Source organism: Trichosurus vulpecula, chromosome 2 (assembly GCF_011100635.1).
Source record: "Trichosurus vulpecula isolate mTriVul1 chromosome 2, mTriVul1.pri, whole genome shotgun sequence".
Classification (NCBI taxonomy): domain Eukaryota; kingdom Metazoa; phylum Chordata; class Mammalia; order Diprotodontia; family Phalangeridae; genus Trichosurus; species Trichosurus vulpecula.
Genome location: NC_050574.1, coordinates 455,931,252 through 455,951,268, shown reverse-complemented (window position 1 = coordinate 455,951,268; position 20,017 = coordinate 455,931,252).

Genomic DNA, 20,017 nt, shown 5'->3' with positions numbered 1-20,017 from the left:
TTGTCCTCCACTTTGAGAAGAGTGATTAGGGAATGCTGCAGGAGCTGGTGCTCAGCAATCCTTACAAGAAGGTTAGCTAGAATAAAGTCTGCATTCTCTAATTGTTAACCTCCTGGAAGCTGTCTTTTCTTTATAAAAGCAGATCAAAGAACCCATGCTAGCAGGCCATCTGGGGTGTGCTAGCATACTTGTTGATGCAGCGGGTCACCTCTCAGGGGCAGAGTGTGACTCTAAGTCCAGAACTCCATCCACTACGCTGGGGGGTGCCTCTGTAGGTGACCGATGGAGGAGGAGTTATTTAAAAAAAAGTGTTCTTGTGATCAGTGTTAATAATGACCACAGCTAACATTTATACAGTACCTACTATGTGCTAGTGCTTGTGCTAAGCGCTTTACCAATATTATCTCATCTGATCCTCACAATAGCCCGGGGGTAGAGATATGCCAAAGACTACCCGCTCCTCTCCTTTCTTCCTAGAGTCTTCCTTCGGTAACCAGAAGTGGGGCTGGCCTCTTTCACCTTCTCTCTTAAAGTGGAGTCAATGCTCCAAGAAGACACTGGCTTAGAGAGTCCTGAAAGGGGGACTCTAGCTTAAAGTGTCCCCAAAGGGGGACTGTCTCAGAACTGAAGCTCTCACTCTGCCGCTCATGCAGGGCAGGGCGTTCGTCTTCACCAACAAGGAGAGAGTCTCATTCCAATGGCCTTTGGGACAAGGGCTGCACCTATGTGAAGAGACACAAACTGAGGTAGACGTAATGAAAACACCATCCACACCAATCTACGCAATTGTATATATGTGTGTGTACATCTGTGTGCATAGAATAGGCCCAAATGTGTGGTTACATATACATACACATATACATGAATACGGATGCAATGTTATCTGATGGATGGAGCAGGCCCCAAAGTCAGGAAGGTCTGGGTTCAAATCCTACCTCTGACATGTTCAAGCTGTGTAATCCTGGGCAAGTCACTTAACATTTCAGCGCTTTGTCAAACACAAAACGAATCCTGCTGCAATGCTCCCCATAGGAACCAAATTAAAATGTAATTGAGAAATATTAACAAAATAAATGAAAATACAGTAAAACACAGATAATGTTAATGGATAGTTTCTAAATCAGTATGTGGCCCACAGGGACACTGACGTATGATTTGGTGTCCCCTGTTTCTATTTCAGTTTGATGCCACTGGTGTAGGCAATTTTCTAAGACTGTAGAAAAAAGCTCCTTGTCTCATTTATTGTGTTCTCATCTTCTGTGCCCAGCCTATTGTCTGATACATAGTTGGAGCTTAACAAGTGCTTGTTGATTGATTAGTGGTAAAGAAGGTGCCAACTTGCTTTGGTAAAGGAAGCCTCCAAACTTGGGAGTTACTCGTATCAATGAATTCACAGGTCTGATCCCTATTTCTGTTCTGCATGTGAATGTACATATACATACCCAACAAAAACAAAGGAGCTTTATAAATATGCATCTGGATTGTGAAGGGTACACTGTTTTCATTAATATATTCATCTATGTTATATTATTATTTTAAATGAAAATTTAATACTAATTTTAGAATTTTATTTGGAAATATACTCCCTATTTGGTTTAATTTGCTTATTAGTCTTGGTTGAGAATGTTAAATTTATAATAACCTATAACAAAACAGAAACATTACTACCGACTGTGTAGTCAATCTTCCTTCATGTGTGGAAGCCTCAGGATTCAGTATCAACATAAAAGAATGAATGAGTCTTACCTTCTAGATCATGGCATTTCCTCTTTCAAGAAGTTGTCATTGGCCATTGTTATTTAGTCGTTTCAGTTGCATCTGACTCTTCATGACCCCATTGGGCTTTTCTTGGTAGAGATTGGAATGATTTACCATTTCTTTCTCCAGCTCATCTAACTGATGAAGAAACAGAGGCAAACAGGGTTAAATGACTTGCCCAGGGTCACACAGCTAATAAATGTTGGAGGCCAGATTTGAACTCAGGAAGATGGGCTCAACCCTCTATCCACCTAGCTGCCTTCAATTAGTCACTGGAGAGGATTTAAGGTGAGACTAGGTTTTGGCAGCTGGCTCCTAGGAACACTGCATTGATTCTTACCTACTCCAGAGGATGAAGGCTGATTTGTAGGGGGAGGTGGTGAGGAAAAGTTTCTAGTCAACAACAGAGGTTCTTAGAACCGCTGAACCCTCCTGGGTATCTCCCTGAAAGCTGCTTCCATCTTATCTCCATTAGAGAGCACTGAGCTGGCAAATATAATTTAGGGTTTCTGGTTAGCAACATCAGATTTAAATGTGAAAGATGGTGATAGGAAAAAATATGCCATTAACTGCTTTTTATGTTTCTTTTTTATTCTTGTAGATGCTTTCAGCTTTGGACTTGCTCCCCAGTGTGCATATGGATTGTGCATGATTTGATTTTCTATATCTAATAAATAATAATTATGATGATTTGCTACATCCTGCCCCAGGAGTACATTAGATCCTTGGGCAGAGGGGTGCATTATCTCCATTTAGGTCATGAGGGTACTAGTAAATACAATGAAAGCATAATTTACTAAATGTTACTCTAGTGGTCTATAGGAGTTAAAAGTAAGGGCTTCTAAAAAATCTTCCCCCCATGAAGTAATTGATTAATTGGCTGAAATGGCATATGTGTGAACCTATCTGAGTTATTAAGAAAAAACAACAGCCATGCTGAGCTGATCCTTACTAATCCCACCACTGATATTATAAAAATGCAAATTTCCAAATTCTGTAATCCGAGGCATGTTTCAGCTTTGTGAAACTAGGCTCTTTTTGTGTGAGGGTGGTGCTTTTGTGCGATATTGGTGATGGGATAGACAAGTAAAACACTAGTGATAAAACGTCTGGCAGCACAGCTAAGTTGGAATTGATGGAATCTAACAGAGAGGATAAGATATAATATGTATGCATATATATATTTATGTGACTTCCATTACAGCAATTGGCTGCTCTATTCAACCCCTTTTAGGGAAGTAAAACCTAAACTGTACAATGGGAAGCTGATAATGGCAAAAGATTTTGGAGATTGGCATGGCAACCACAGCTTTGCAGTCTTGGGATTCATACAGAGAAATGTTTGATCCAGACAATTTATTTCTCCACTGAGCTCTCTGCAGCTTTCCCTGCACTGTTTTTCTCTCCCGAGGGCCTAATTGGCATAAATTCTCTGTGGATTGACTGGATGGGCAGAAAGAATTCCAGGATGGTGAAGGAAAGTCCTGCCATGCCTGTGGGAGTGATCTCGCAGCCTCTCTATACAATGTTTTTCCAGTTAGAAATGAAACAATACAACAATATTTTTTTTTGTATTTTTTCTTTTTCTAGACTGGCAGCTAGGTGATGTAGTGGATAGAGTGACTGCTCTGGAGTCAGGAGAACCTGAGTTCAAATTCCTCCTCAGACACTTACTAGCTGTGTGATGCTGGGCAAGTCACTTAACTCTGTTTACCTCAGTTTCCTCATGTGTAAAATGAGCTGGTGTAGGAAATGGCAAACCACTCCAGTATCTTTGCTAAGAAAACCCCAAATGCCTCATTTCTCAAATATGTAGAGAATTGAGTCAAATTTATAAGAATACAAGTATTCCTCAATTGATAAATGTTCAAAGGATATGAAAGATAGCTTTCAGATGAAGAAATTAAAGCTGCCTATAGTCATATGAAAAAATACTCTAAATTACTATTGATTGGACAAATGCAAATTAAAACAACTCTGTGCTACCACCTCATAAACCTATTAGATTGGCTAATATGACAGAAAAGAAAAATGATAAATGTTGGAGAAGATGTGGGAAAATTGGCACACTAATGCATTGTTGGTGGAGTTGTGAACTGATTCAACCATTCTGGAGAACATTTTGGAACTATGCCCAAAGAGCAATCAAATTGTGCATACTCTTTGATCTAACAATATGACTACTAGTACCGTATCTCGAAGAGATTATAGAAAAGGGAAAAGGACCTACATGTACAAAAGTATTTATAGCAGCTCTTTTTGTGATGGCAAAGAATTGGAAATTGAGAGAATGCCTATCATTTGGGAAATGGCTGAGTAAGTTGTGGTATACGAATGTAATAGAATACTATTGTGATATAAGAAATGATGAGCAGGCAGATTTCAGAAAAACCTGGAAAGAATTAAATGAACTGATGCTGAGTGAAGGGAGCAGAACCGGAAGAATATTGTACAGAGTTACCAACAATATTATGGGATGATCAACTATGATAGACTTAGCTCTTCTCCGCAACGCAATGATCTAAGACAACTCCAAAAGACTCATGATGGAAAATGCCATCCACATCCAGAAAAAGAACTTTGGAGTCTAAATGCAGATCAAAGCATACTATTTTCATTTTTTGCTTTCTTTTAAAATTTTTTTTCATGGTTTTTCCCTTTTGTTCTGATTCTTCTTTCACAAAATGACTAATGTGGAAATGTGTTTAACATGATTGCACATGTATAATCTGTATCTGATTTCTTGCCATCTTGGGGAGGGGGAAAAAAGAGGGAGAAAAATTTGGAATCAAAGTCTTATAAAAATGAATATTGAAAACTATCTTTACATGTAGTTAGGAAAATACAAAATACTATTTACAAAAAGCAAACAAACCCAAACGAGGTCATTGAGAATTGCACATGACTGAAATGACCCTCAACAACAGCTCCCTTTTTTTCTATCAAAGAGAATGATTTTCACATTTAAAAGGATAGAGCTAAAACAGTTAAAGGGAACTCTAATTTCCAACTGAATGAGAAGACAGTAACCTGCCATTCTCAATAAATTTAAGTTACATGCTACGAATGAATTTCACGAATGTGACCTGAAAGAATCTGCAGGTGTAATCACTTTGGAGATTGTGGAGGAATCAGAAAGACTGAGAGCAGGACAACGGACAAATTTTGTTCTGATTTAAAAAAAAAAGGAACATGGATTCTATATTTGTGGGTCAATGAATTTAACATCAATCCCAGACAAAATTCTGGAATAGACTAAAGAGAAGTGGTTTATAAAAATATGGAAAAGGAAATGGTGATCTTTATGAGTTACTATTGGTACATCAGAAACAATTTGGATCAGTTTAAACACATTTCCCTTTTTCTAAAAGTAGTCTTACTAGATCAGGGAAATGTTGCAGTCTAAGTATGCCTAGACTTCAATGAAGAATTTTAAAACAATTCTCTAATGATATTTCCTTGGACAGGGCAGAGAGATGATAATTCAATTAGGTTAATATGCAACTGGTTGAATGATTCAGTCGAAAAAGTTGGTTAGTAAAGTTATATGTCTGTAGTGGAAAGCCACAAAGCTCTGTAATGGCCCCCAGATACCATATTTTCCCATGTGTAAGACACACTCTTTTTCGAAAAATTTGGGGTCTAAAAACTAGGTGCCTCTTATACAGAGGTTATAGATTTTTTTACTTGCATTTCCCGCTTTTTCGTGCTTGTTGTCTTTGCACTCATTGTTTCACATTTGTTACCAGTATATTAGATAACATTTTGCCACGTTCTGCCCAGAAATGGCTCAGAAAAAAAATTTCGTACTATGCTGAATTCAAGTTAAAAGTGATCCACTTTGGAGAACTGAATGGAAATCGTGCTGCTGAACGTGAGTTTGGTCCTCCTCTAATTGAGAAAACAATCCAAGACTGGCTACAGGAAGAAGAAACCCTACAGCAAACGCCACGGCAGAAGAAGGCCGTGAGAGGCAAGTCAGCAAAATGGCCTGATTTAGAGAGGCAATTGAAGGTGTGGATTGAAGAGCAAAGGGCAACTGGAATTCCTGTGTCCACAAAGATGGCTCAGCACGAGGCAAGAAGAATTGCTGAAGAAAAAGAAGTTACTGATTTCAAAGGAGGACACAATTGGTGCTTCAGGTTCATGAAACAGAATGGACTAAGCATGAGTCCATGCATCAGACTTGCCCAAAAGATGTCTGAAAGCCAAGAGCAGATGAATAAAAGTTCAATAACTTTATGTAATACATTTTTTTCAAATTTCGGGCCCCAAAATTAAGATGAGTCTTATACATGGGGAAATATGGTATATTTTTATGAAAATGTAGATTGCACTCTTTTTTCTAATTCAAGAACAATATGAAGCTGAAGGAGACAGTTAATAAGTTGGCTGACAAAATTAGGATCCAAAAGAGACTTGAAAGACTGAACTTCTTCATCCGTTAGACTGCCAACCTCTTAAGAACAGGGACCATATTTTGCCTTTGTTTTGCATCCCCAATGCTTAGCCCATAGTAAATGCTTATTAACTGAGCCAACAAGCCAAGTCTAATGTGACAATATTTCATAGGGATAAATATTAAGCCTTGTACTTGTTTCAATATTTTTATGTATCTGAGATTTCACTGATGCAAGTATTCTCTCCAAAGGTGTGGATTGCAATCCATCTATACCTTCTCATCCCATATGACTCTTGTGCATAACCTCTTCTTTTCCTTCCATGGAAGGCTCACCAAACATACTGTGGACCTTTCTCTAGATCTTTGGACATTTATGTGCATGGTAACATACCCAATGGACCATTCATCTGTTTAATCCCTTGCCCTAAAGACACTCCTGACCTACCTCCTTTTTCAGTCTCATGTCTCTTCAATCTGATTTTTTTTTAAAATCCTTCATTGTGTGCATGATTCTTTATGATGCATGGTAGCCTATTTATACCCACCATTTATTTCCCTGTTGTCCTCTGGATTTTCAGCCTCACCAGAAGAACATTGATGTTAAAAAGATTGTAATTTCCCAAACACAATCCATCTTGCTTTCTTCCTCCTGCATATATGTATGAATTTACACAAAAACTTATATACATATATGTTAGGGGAGGGGAGATCTATGCACTTTTCATTTACCTGCATACTATAGGATGGAGAATAGGCATATACAGAGTGTTCCAAAAGTCTTGCTGAAATTTTTAAGCTACTGATGCTTAGCAAAACTTATGGCATGACACTTTAGAAGCTCATTTAATCTACAAAGGCTTAAAACTACACTAAGACATTTGGACGGCCCTGCTCATATATGCTACTGATGGAACCTCCAAGACTAGAAACCATTGGTTGTATTCCACTCTGAATATTTTCCCCTACTGTTCCTTTTCAAAGGGGTTGAACTGAAAAGCCAATTATAGTTATATTGGGAACCCCCCCCATAAAATGCTACATCTTCTATGCACACTTATTTGTGTTTCATCTATTAATCTTCAGTGTAGTTGAACCACCAGCGTTTTGGTCACTATCATTTTATTCCTGAGCTCATGACTTTTCAGCATCAGCATTTACTAATTCTCTTCTTGAAAAAAAAATCAAGCTATATCAGGATGAGGCTTCTGTGCAACAATAAGTGACATTTATGTAGCAGTGTAGTGGCACGGTAGAGTCCACAGGGCACTTTATATACATTATCTCATTCATCCTATCCTAACAACCTTATGAGTAAAGGAGGTCCAATCAGCATTTTTATCCCCATCTTCCAGATGAAGCAGTCAAGGCTTGAGAGATTTAGTGGCTTCTCAGTTCTCACATTGCTAATACACGTCAGACAGGAGCTTTGGATCCAAGGTTTCTTCATTTCAAGTACACCAATCTCTCCATTATCTGTCCTGTGTAATCTTCAAGACCAGGTCTATTTTGTTTCTTAAATTATAGATGTATGTATATAGATATATGTATGTGTGCATATGTATATGTATACATGCATATATCCAGCCTCTATTATCTCCACCTTCATACTGAAGCCACTGTTAGTATATGGCATATATACTATACTGTGCTATAGTATAGATATTGACTGTACCATAGAATAGATATTGATTGTAGTGCAGAATGTCTTATCTAGAGAGAACGTCTTTTTGTAGAATTTCTCAGTTTTTACAAAGAATGTTTTTATTGTAGAATTTTTCATCTGCATTCTTTTAAGGAGATGCTGTGATTATTTTCATAGTAGAATTAGGTTTGTGGTGGATTTTTTAAAAGTGTTCATCATGTGCATCACAATATGAATATGTATGTATACATATATATATTCGTATATAGGTACATATGTATTGTGTGTGTATAGATACATACATATGTGTATATGACAGTGGAAGCTAGGTGACATGGTTAATAGAATGTTGGTCCTGGACTCAGGAATACTCATCATTTTGAGTTCCAATCTGGCTTTAGATGCTTACTAGGTGTGTGACCCTGAGCAAGTCACTTCATCCTGTTTGCCTCAGTTTCCTCATCTGTAAAATGAGCTGGAGAAGGAAATAGCAGACTACTCCATTATCTTTGCCAAGAAGACCCTAAATAAGGTCACAAAGAGTCACAACTGAAAATGGTTGAACAACTACAACAAAAACCCCAGCTGGGCCCATGTAACACCACTGGGGGCTAACAGATAGGGTTTTGAAATTGTCGTGTATGGATTGGGATTTGAATTTACCTGAAAGCTTCTAGGTGGCCTAGTGGATTGAGCACTAGACTGGGAGCAGTAAACCTGAGTTCAAATCCTGCCTCAGAAACCCCTAGCTGTGTTATCCTTGGCAAGACCTTTTAACTTTTAACCTTTCTCAGCCACAGTTTCCTGGTCTGTAAAACAGGGACAATGCCAGTACTTACCTCAACGGTTGTTGTCAGGATCAAAGATGATAATATAGGCAACTAGCTGTTTATTAAGCAGGGACATTTAGCCTGTAAAAGGGGAGATGGAGTGGGGGTGGGAATTCGATAGGCACCTTAAGATACTTAAATGGATGGCATGCAGAGGAGTGGTTCTATTTAGTGACTGCTAGGTGGCGCCACAGGTAGAGTGCTGGTCCTGAAGTCTGAAAGACCCAAGCTCCAATGTCGCCTCAGACGCTCGTTAGCTGTGTGGTCCTGGGAGACTCATTTAAATCTGTCTGCCTCAGTCTCCCCAAATGCAAAATAAGAATAACAAGAACACCCACCTCCCGTGGTTGCTGGATCTGACATCACCGACACCTCTTCTTCCTCTGAACTTTTGTGATGCTGCTCTCTATTGTGTCTTTTCTTGTCAGACTGGTCCTTCTTAGTTTCTGTGGCTGAATCTTTATCTTCGTCAGGTTGTCTAACTATGAATGTCCTTGAAGGCTGTTTTCTCCCGATGCTCTCTTGTGGTGATCACATTAACTTCATGGGTTCAAATTTCGACTTTATGTAAACGATTCCCAGATCTTTCTTTATGTACATAACCAGGCCTAGTCTTGCTTTTGAGCCTTAGTCTTTAATCTCCAATTGCCTGTCGGCAAATCCATCCATCTTTTGTCTCAATTCTTACCCAGCCCTCAGTTATTGAGTGGGCGGCCTCACCCAAACCAAGACCTGGGAAAGACCTTAGTTTACAAAGGCCAAGGTCACCCACTGCATCCTCGGCCATTGCCAATCATCTCAACCTTTGTGTTGTCACTGGGTTTTGACTACTCTGGAGAAAAGAGTGAGGCTGAAGGCTTTGTGCAGCTCTGCCCCATTCGCATCCAATTCATGTACAAGTCAAGATATCGCCCTCATGGTGTCATTGTTCCTTTTCAAGAATGAAGGACCACCACCACCAACAAAGAGGATTCTGCATGAGCTCTACACAGAGAGAAGGACTTCCAAGCAGGTGTTGTGAGGTAAGCCGTGTCATACATATTTCTTAAATGTGTGTCTCACTACAGTTATGGTGGTCTAAGTTTAAGCTTACTCCTCCCAAGGAAGCTTATTTGTGAGAAGGAAGGAGTGAAGTAGGTTCTTAGGAGAACATTTTGTACTATAAATAAATAAATAAATAGATAAATAAATATATATGTATGTATATATATATACACAGACATATACATACATATATACATATACATATGCATACATACACACGTATACATACACACATGTGTGTGTATATATATACACATATACATACATACATACATATATATGTATACACGCACACACACATATATGTATATGTATGGCAATTGGGGTTAACTGACTTGCCCAGGGTCACACAACTAGTAAGTATCTGGGGCTGGATTTGAACTCAGGTCCTCCTGACTCCAGGGTCAGTGCTCTATCTACTGCAGTACTAGCTGCCCCATGTACTATCTTTACCATGTTATCTGAGAGTAGTAATCACTACCCTCTGGGGACCCAACCTGCCAATTCAGGCAGAAGTTGGGGAATCTTTTATTTCTTCTTCTTCTTCTCCTTCCTTCTCCTACTTCTTCTTCTACCTCGATAAGGAAAAAGTAATGCATGGTAATTTATATCCTGCTACCTTTACTCTCCTCTTTTCTCCCCTTCCCTCCCCTCCCTTTCCCTTTTTCCTTCCCTGCCACTGCTTCTATGTGTATTATTTCCCCCCAGTGGGATATAACTTCTTGAGGGTGAAGAGCTGTCTGTTTTTTAAAAAAATATATTTATTTATATCAGTGCTTATCACAGTACCTGGAACACAGTCAGTGCTTAATAAATGGATATTCACTTATTCATTTGTGTTATTTTTAGGGTAGTTTTAAAACTCCAGTTTATCCCAATCAATAAGATCTTTCTTAATGAAGGCAAATGGACAGTGGTTCACAGAAGCCGTCTTTTTAACTTTGATTTGCTACTTTCTAACCTTGTCTTCTCATTTTTCTACCTTCTAACTCTCTTGATGTTTTTCTAGCATCCTTGACCATACATTTGATTCCATTGCAGCTTATCTTTACCTTTTTATTCTTTTATTGGTGAACCGGAGGCTTTTAATCACAATCTTGTCCCAGTAGGTCTCTTATCCCATAAAATGTGCCTGAACCAAGGTCCCTGGAGCAATCTCCTATCAGTTTACTGGAGACTTTCTGAGTGTTTATATCTCTCAGAATAAGAATTCATGTGCTATTAATGGACCATCTTTTGTGGCATGTTCTCAAAGGTTACATTTTCTGTTTCAGATTTATAACATGCTTGAGGATAAACTGTGCCACACTGAATGCCAGTTATATTAATATCATGATTGACTGTGAATCTATTTGGTGTTAATGGATTTCTGGTGTTGTAGGCATATCACCAAATAACATTTTCAGGCCTAGCTCTTCATTGGAAACATGGCTCATTTTCTCTCAACTACATAATCCATTCACTTAGTTTGTTTTTTATCATGACAGATTGGTGACAATGCTTCCTGGTTGTGGAGCTCACGGAATCAAAGAGCCTGAGGTATATCTGATCTTTGTAATGACCAATCATGATTCCAGAAGACTAGTGTTGAAACGTGCTAGAGGTGAAAAACTCAAAATGCAGAATCACATTTCTTGACTATATGTGTTTGTATCAGGGGCTTGGTTTTGTTTTTGTTTTTTATTTTCATTTAGTGTTGGGTGAGAAGGAGAAAAAGCAGATTTTTTGCTGATTGAAAAAAGTTAAATATAATTTAAAAAAAGAATCTCGGATTTGGAAGGGACCTCAAAGTTCATCTAATTCAATAGTTAAAGAAAGTTTTAATGACCTCTGTAACCTCCCCCAACAAGTGACTATACAGCTTCTCTATGCCTGAGAACCTCCAATGAGGGAGAAGTCAGTGGAGCTCGTCCAAGCTAATGGCTTTATTATCTCCTCCCCAAGCTCTCCACAGATGGTATCATAATATTCTAAATCATACCTTCTTTGGTGTTAGACTAGGGTAACAATAGCTCTGTAGCAGGTCTGATGGAAAAATGGAAAATATTTGCTTGCCATATGATGATTCCATTTACCTACCTCAAGCGATGCTGCTTGAGTCCAAAGAAGGATGAGCTGGCCTCAAATGATTGATGTGCCATTATCTAGCAAAAGAGAGCAATAGGAAAGAAGGGCTTCTGCCCAAATCCTGACATTGAGTCATGGAAAGATAGGATCACAGATCTAGAGCTGGAAGCGTCCTCAGAAATCACCTAGTCCATCTTCTCGTCTTTCAGAGAAGAAAACTGAGGACTGGAGAAGTTAAGTAATTTGCTCAAGGTCACACAGGCCCCAAGTCTTAGCGACAAGATTTAAACCTGAATTCCCTAACTACACTTAATGCCAGTGTTCTTTTCCTTGTCCCATGTTGCCTCCCTAGTGGGGTCTCTATTGGGTTCCATCCATCCTGATATGTAGTTTCCCAAATTGTCATGGGTGGCTATCATGGCTTGAAATATTAAGAAGGCAGTTCAGAAGTTATCTCCTGGCAAGAGATTTTGTGGCTTAGCACAATGAGATCCACACTTTAGTGTGTCCAATGCTACATTAATGTGAACTCTCCCCTTATCAGTGCGGATCAGAACACAGCCCTTCTGTCTTGACTCATGCAGTTCTTGTGACTGTCTCTATGAGTAAGCTCTGAAGGATCCTACACAGTTGTAGGAAGGCAGTAGAGACCATATTCTAGTAGGATTTTCTCTTCTCTGGTGGATCCCCAAATTCCCATCTGTTATCTCACGATCCCAATCCATGACTGGCTCATTTACTCCTCTAAGCATAGACTTCTTTTATGTCATTGCTCATGTGTAGATCACATACTATTTGTTTATAGCATGGTGTAGTGTTCTTTTGGGTTCTGTGTGTCACCATCCTTTAGTCCACCCGCAATTTTGATTCTTCTTAGATCACAGTATTCTACTATTTGTAGCCACATAGCAACACCACAGAATTATATATGGTTATTCATGAAATGGTGAAATCATATGACACCAGAGACTGGTTTGGGAAGCCCCAAGATATTTAGGGAATTGTTGGCAGTGCACAGAGTCATTTTAATTTCTTCGTGGAAGGAAAATATTTATATGTGTCTTGAGAGTTAGAAAGACAGGAACTCAGAAGTAATCTGATATCGACGGTGCTTTTAATTCTGATTCAGTATTCCAGGTCCTGTTAATATTTCTGTTTACCAGCAATGGAACATTCAGACAAAAATATTCTGAGGGAACTATTAATATCCATAGCCAAAAATCACTTAGTGGTTCATCCACTTAGCTGTCCTTTTGTGTGAATGAGCAAGCTGTATTATGGTTATAATTAGGGAATATTTTTTGTAGCCTTAGTTTTAGCCATCTGACCTATCACATAAAATGTTTAGCCCTACTATAAACTGATGTATTATTTTTCCTTTTTTAATGTGGGTTTGACATCAAACTGTTCTCTTATGTATGCTGCTAGCCAGTTTTGAGGACATTGAGAGATTGCTTGTTAAGATATCTACAAGAGGGGAGGATTAAAAGGGCTTAGGCAAAAAAACATAGGCAGTGTTACAACCAAAAGAAGGTGATTGAGGAGGCATTAAAACTGTTGACCCATGCAAAGTATGAACATTATCTGCATGCCTAGCAAAGATATCCCTAATGGGAGTGTAGAAAGGGAACAGGTGGGTTTTTCATAAATGATATTCTAAGGCAGACCACATCTTGATAGTCACTCAGTTGACTGAAAGAATTAGACCACATAGAATCATGCTCATTATTTGTTGATATGAAAAAAACCCATTTGATTAATAAAGGACCTACCTCAATGACTTTTCTCTAGTAAGACTTTCCTGCCATGCATTTGTTGAAATCATACACAATTCCTTGAAATATGCATCACCAAAACTATTCTGTGCCTCTCTACTTCTTCCAAGACAGCTTACTTTAGGCATCATAAAGCACTATGCTTTCAATTTCTTTGATGTACTTCTAATCTCCCTTGACAGCTTCCTCCTCCCCCAGGTTATACTTCGCTTACATCAAGGCAAGATCATGAAAATTTGATGGAGGTTTATTTCAAGGTATATGTGATTTAGTAGTTATTCCTTTCGCAGAAGGGTTGAATAGGGGAGAGGGTGTAGTTTTTTCCACTTGACTGCAAGCCATGAGCTCATAGCTTCCTCCTAGGAAATTTTTGTCTTCTCCCATATTTGTCTTCTTTCCTTTGGCATAAGCCTTTGTGAAATTTGGAAAGACAGCTCTTTCTTGTCTTTCCCTTTTGGGGCACCCAAGAAGAAGAAGAATGCCTATGAGAGCAGTTCTTTTAGTCGTGGGAGAAGCAAACTGACTAAAAGTTATTAAAGTGTCACCTGCAGAGACAGGGACCATTAGGACAAAAAAGAGAGCCCTCTTGGTATTGATCAGACTGTATTTGGTGGTGGTTAAATGTAAAATGGCTAATTAGAAGTCCTCACAAAGACATTGCTTGTAAACTTCTGATGAAGTTTGAATATTAGTCTCTCACTTGATTGTTCTAGTAGTGAGATGTTATTAGATTCTGATTTTCATCTTTCTATAATTTGTTATTGTTTAGCATTTCATTTTCTGTATGGGAATAAAACTACCTGCTGCATACCTGATTCATGTTTGTACTCAGGGCACTTTTAAAAATTTTCCTCCTCTCTGGGGAAAACTCTCAGACTAGAGACAAAAACAAGATTGTCCCTGAAGTACCTGGAGTGGAGACACGAGCCAATTACTATGAGAATGGGGTGACTACTTACGCTACTGAGGGGTTTAAGGTTCCCAGGGAGAACCTGGGCAGACAGTGAAGGCAGGTAAAAAGCAGAGATAGGTACCCATAATCAGCTCCTATGGAGGAATGCCTTGCTAGCCACTTATCATGTGACATCGTGATACGACATTGATATCTTAACTTGATAGAGTGTGGGCTCCTTAATGGAAGGGACTGTATTTTTGCTAAAATTTGCATCTTCCTAATTGCTTGCTTATTAGAGTGTTCTGCTACCATAGGTGCTTATTACATTTGTATTTGAATTTGTATTAACGTCATAGAAAAAGAATGTTCTGGGATCTTGGAAGCTCATATATTTCTATTTTCTTTTAGGATTTTCTTTTCTGTTGCCACACTTTGGCTCAGTATGGGTGTGTGTGTGTGTGTGTGTGTGTGTGTGTGTGTGTGTACACACACCCACACTACTGTGTATTAATAGATATTCATTAACCTATGATGACTCTTGCAGCTAATGAGCAACATAAGTTGACCACATACAATATCTTTCTAGCTATATATCTATCCACCTGGCTCTGCTAAGGTCCCTTTCAAGCCTAAACCTGTAGTTCTATGGCCCTTTCATTCTCCAAGTCTCTATATTCTCAGAAGCTGTCCCCCACACCTGGAATGTATAACATCCATCCTTTTAACATTTCAGAACCCATTTTTTCCTTCAAGGCTTAGCTCAAGTGTTATTCCTCCATGAAGCTTTCTTGGATCTTTGTTCTGGTATTGTTCTTCTCAGTTTCCCTTGGACTTATTTGTAACACATTTTGTAACCCTTCTTTTCCCTCTAAATCTAAACTTCTTGAGGCCAGGAACTATTTTGTATGTGTATTTTATATCTATAGTACCTATGCCTTGCAAGTAGTAGGCATCAACTAAATGCTTGTTGGATTGAATTTAATAATATCTTTGGAATTTGTCATCTCTACTTCCACCTTCTCAACTTGCTCCTATATTGTTTCTCTTCCCATGGTTATCTGTATAACTCAGATCTATTTCTGGAGGCATCCAGAATCACTACTTTTCCCTATCTTGTGGGTTGGCTGTATTCCCCAGTCCACGCCAGAATACAGGATTACTTTGGGCATTCTTCATCTTAATGAATGGTCAGCAACTTCAGACTCACAAGGTAGCAAACTACCCAAATGAGACAAGGACTCTCAGAACTAAGTTTCAGTCTCTTTGGAGGGTTGGTGCATATGTTGGCACCCTGCCAGGGCCAGGGTATAATGGGCTCTATATACCCAGATTTTCTTGTAAACTAATGCCATTTAGAGTCTTGCAAAATTACCACCTAATTTAATTTCCCCTTTGATTGGTTTATAGATCTTCATAAAAGCAATTTGGATAGATCAGGCTGATAGAAATCTGTGGATTTTGAAGCCAGTCCACTGGATAAATGATTGGAGCATATGCTGGTAGGAAGGCAAAAGTGAACTCAATCCTCCAGGTGCTGCCTTGGGCAACATTCAGGTTTTCTCTATACCTTTCAGTAGTACTCAAAGGTTCTGGTGGAACTGACTAACCTTGCCCCCAGGATCATTTTCAAAGATTTTTCTTGGAAATCTTGGTCCTATTAGCAAAAGCCTTTCCTATCACAGTAGAATTGGCTTAGGGTAATAGTGTCCAGCAAATATATATTCCTTATCACAACTAAATTAGAAACACCATTTCCATGACTATTTTCGTCATTGGATTGCAGATTTAGAACTGGTTGAGAGCTTAGAGGTCATCTAGTTCAACGCTCTCATTTTGCAACTGAGGTCCAAATCAATTAGTCAGTAAATTAGTATTTGTTAAGGGCCTACTATGTGCTAGACACTGTGCTAAAAGCTGGTGATGAGAAGAAAGTAAAAAGACACTCTGCCCGTGAGCAGCTCACAACTTAATGGGGGAGATGATATACAAACAATTATGTATGAACAAACTTTATAAGAGATAAATAGGAAATAAGCAATAGAGGGAAGGCACTAAAATTAGGTAGTTATATGACTTGCACAAGGTCTTATAACTAGTAGGTGCTAGGGTTTGGATTTGAATCTAGATCATCTGATTTCACACATAGCACTCTTTGGTGAACAAAATCTGACATTCATGCTTTGCAGCAGGAAAAAATTAAAATAATTTCATTTAAAAAAAATCACCACCTTTTTTTAACATGTATGTCTACCATGGACAGCAATTCCCTTATTTAGAACAATTCTTGCCGATCAATGCTCCTCACACAAATGCAATAGAGAGACTCTATGTTTGTTTGCTTTTTTAAAAAACAAAACCCAGTGGACTCATTTTCATCAGAATTCCATTCACAATTAAGTATTCACTTTTAGGAAAATCTCAACAGCATCAACTTTCAGGGGATCGATTGCTATAAACATAGTCAGAATTAAAGCAGATCGAACAACAATCACTCATTCTCTCCTTTATGGCTTAGTTGCTGCTTATTAGACTTTTAATGCAAGGGAAAACATAGCACAGACCCTCTTCTCTCTTGACAATAAGGAATATTTTTCACTGTTACTTTCTAATATAGAAGTATTAGATGAGAAAAAAACATGAGGGCTAGTCCCGATTTAGGCCCCCTGCCCAGCTGAGAGGTTTATTCCCCCCAAAGAAAAGTTGGGCTTTTGCTAACTATAATTTAAATGATTAAAAAATTGGCAGCATGAGGTAGGAGTTGCAAAGCTGAGGAGAGGAATGACTTTGTAATTAAAGCCAAGGAGGAGAAATGGAGTGAAAGAACACAGTGTGAAATATGAATAATGCGAGGAAAAGAGCACTCTTATAATGACTAAAGGTCCTATTTCTCATAATTGAATTATTATTGCTGATTTTGTGTGCATTCTACAGGAAGATACGTAGAATTATATAATTGTAGAAGGAACCAGAGATATTTAGTCTAAACTCTAGCCAAGAGTGCAAATTTCCATGGCAACATGTCTGCTAGCCTCCATGGACATTCCCAGAGACAGGGAATTCACTACCTAAGAGAGCATATTCCATTTATAGATACTCTAATTTTTATAAAGTTCTTCCGTATATTAAGCCAAAGGACGTCTCCTTGTACTTTTCACCTAGAAGCACTGAATCCTTGGTTCTGCCCTCTGGAGCTGTGTGGAATAAGTCTAATCTTTTCCATTTTATGGTCCTTCAGATATTTGAAGATAGAAATTTTATTCTTTCTCCCCAGGTTTTCAAGTCTTCTTTTCTCTAGGCGTCACATCACCAATTCTGCCACTGGTTCACACATGACAGGGTTTCTAATAACAATAGCTGGCATTTATAGAACATCCTACAGTTTGCTTATATGTACATATATGCGTGTATAGTATATTATAAACATATACTATATGTTATAGGTATAATTATATCATATTATTTGTTCAGTTGTTTCAATAGTGTCCGACTCTTTGTGACCCTATTTGGTGTTTTCTTGGCAAAAATACTGGAGTGGTTTGCCATTTCCTTCTCCAGATCATTTTATAGATGAGGAACTGAGGCAAACAGGGTTAAGTCACATGGCTAGTAGGTGTCTGAGGTCAGATCTGAACTCAGGAAGAGTCTTTTTGACTTCAAGCCCAGCTCTCTATCCGCTGTGCCACCTGGCTGCATATTATACATTATGCATATTCTATGTATTATATAATGCATAGATAATGTATAAAATGCATGAAAATAATATAATATATTATATACATTATATATATAAATATATATCATGTATCCTAGATATTATATATAATATATTATCTATACCAACATATAGGTAATATTATATAATCATACTATATATAATGCATAGGATATATGTAATGTATATGCACCTATAATATAGAAACACATATATTTCCTCTCATTTGACCTTCATAACAACATTGTATGTGCTATTATCCTCATTGTACAGATGAGGAAACTGAGGCTGAGAGGGGTTGAATGATTTGCCCAGGGTCACACACCTAGTCAGTGAGTCAGCAAAGACAGGTTTTCTTCTAACTCTAAATCAGTGGTGCGCTAGAGCCAGCTCACGTAGACTTGCAAGACCTGATTGTTAAATTTTCGGTATGAGCATCTACAATTCAGAAGTTGTCAAACACTACAAGTCAGGGCTTGATGTCTTAGTTTGTTGATTGTCTAGACTTAAGGAAGTGAAGGAGATGTTAATTATGGAGATGAATCTTAAAACCGTGTTAGTGTACTCTGTTAACCCCCCTCCCCCAGGGCCAGATATTAAACATTTATCGGAATACCACTGAAATCAGGAGTCTATCCTCTATGCCACCTACCATCCTAGTCACTTTCCCTAGATGGGGTACTAAGATGACGTACAGTATATAATGTGGTATAGTGTAAAGAGTACTGGATTTGGAACCAGAGGACCTGGGTTTGGATCCTCTGTGACAGTGGACACACTACTTGACATTTCTTCTGAGCCTCAATTTCCTCATATGAAAAACAAAAGGGTTGGATGAAATGATTTCTGAGGTCTCTCAACCCAAAATAAGTGGTACTAAGATCTTATGATGATCCTATTGATACACTGAGGACATTTGCTACTTGATAACTTTGGGCAAGTCAGTCACCTTCCCTGATCCTCAGTTTTTTCATTTGTATAATTGGAATAAAAAGTACTTGAAACTCCTAGCTCTTAAGATTGTTGTCAGGCTCAAATGAGATAATTCATATAAAGCACTTATCAGGTCTTAAAGTACTATATAAATGGCAATCATTATCATCCCTCTTCTAAATGCACTCTGCCTCTAGACCAGTTTCCAGTTCGTTAGTAGCTTTATTTATGGATAGAGAAAACAAAAGGAACTGAAACATTCATTGCAAGCATCCCTGTTTTAAGTAAAACACTATAGTTGTCAAGGTAATTGGTATGCTTACAGAATCCTAGTCAACTAAAAAAGTTCATTGATATGAATGACGAATTACCTGTGTGACTATGGCTAAGTCGTTTAGGAGATCTGGACCTCAGTTTCCATATCTGTAAAATGAAGAGTTTGGTCTTAATAGGCTCTGAAGTCTCTTCAATCTTTAGGTTTATACATTGTGATCCTATGGCCATGAGTCTCTGTGAACAGGTTGACAAGTCACCAAACTTTGACAATATCTTTCCATCTTGTGAGGGAGTTAAGGAATCAATGAATTGTTGCTTTTTGCTACTATTGACTTTTTTTAGATGATGGTGATGCAAGTATTTTCTTGTATTAAAAAATTAATATTTTTGTTACATTTTAAGTTTCAAACAGTCTCCTTCCCTCTATCCCCACCATTTCACACACACACAGACACACACACACACACACTAGATATACATATATGTAAAACCATACTATTCATATTTCTATTTATCAGTGCTTTCTCTGGAGGTGGATAGCATCTTCCTTCATAGGTTCTTTGTAGTTGATTTAAGTATTTATACTAGCCAGAATAACCATTTTTCACAGCTATTCTTCTAACAACATTGATGTTGTCGTATACAGTACTTTCTGGGTTCTGCTCATTTCATTCTTCATTATT